This window comes from Etheostoma spectabile, chromosome 15, assembly GCF_008692095.1.
Source record: "Etheostoma spectabile isolate EspeVRDwgs_2016 chromosome 15, UIUC_Espe_1.0, whole genome shotgun sequence".
Lineage (NCBI taxonomy): Eukaryota > Metazoa > Chordata > Actinopteri > Perciformes > Percidae > Etheostoma > Etheostoma spectabile.
In genome coordinates, this window is record NC_045747.1 from 7,876,058 (window position 1) to 7,876,890 (window position 833).

General features: G+C 47.3%; 1 protein-coding gene across 2 annotated transcripts in view; it reads right to left on the bottom strand.

Annotated features, from left to right (window-relative positions):
- The window catches only part of ern1 (endoplasmic reticulum to nucleus signaling 1), a 23,239-nt gene that overhangs the window by 9,584 nt on the left and 12,822 nt on the right, over positions 1-833 (bottom strand). The gene's annotated exons all lie outside the window — the stretch shown is intronic.

Here is an 833-nt window from a genome sequence, read left to right on the forward strand (position 1 = left end):
GACAGACGGTTCAAACTGTGCTGGGCCCACGGCCCACGCCCCCTTATATAATCACAGTTGACCAGCTCCTTACAAATCCTTCTCGTTTTCTTCCCGTGAAGAAACTATATTAAGCTCCCTCAGCGTTTCTAGGCTAGCTTGGTTGGTTGGTTATCTGCTAAACAGTTCACAGAAGGACCGTTAAGGACTACGTGGCCAAACGCAGTTGTCCGACCCAGTCTGGATTTGCTGAGTAAGTACTTTGATTGAAGTTTTACCTTGTAGTTACACAGTTAAAGCAGTGTTCGAGTTACGGCGAACTGTCTTTTTCTGCCGGCTAGTCGGCATTAGCTTATTGACCGCTAGCGGAGTAACTCTTTTACCCTTTGGCTAACGCGTTACGACGAGCTTCCCTAGGTGTTCGGTTAGCATTTACTTGGTAACCGAACAGAGTACATGGAGTGAGCTAACGTGTTACTGCGGGCTAACTTTTCGGTACAAGGTTAAAGTTAGCGTGGGCTAAACCACAGGTGCTACTTTAGCCGACAGACTAACGTGTTACAACACGCCTGCTAGGGCTGTATATTTACGCCGTCTTTTCTTCTTTTCCCAGTATGTCCTCAGCAGCGGCCCCCGCCAAAGGGCCGGAGCTGAAAGCGAGTGAGGCTGTATCCCGCCCGTGTCCCAGCGATAGATTAGCTTTGCAAAAAAAAAAAAAAGCTTTATCACGCAAATTTGATTGTGGAAAGTCATAATCGTGATAAAAAATTCGATTAACTGTGCAGCCCTATCTGAGAGCTCATTCAACAAGAGGCATGGCCATTTCATGGGCCCTTTTCAGGGGTGTTTCAGTG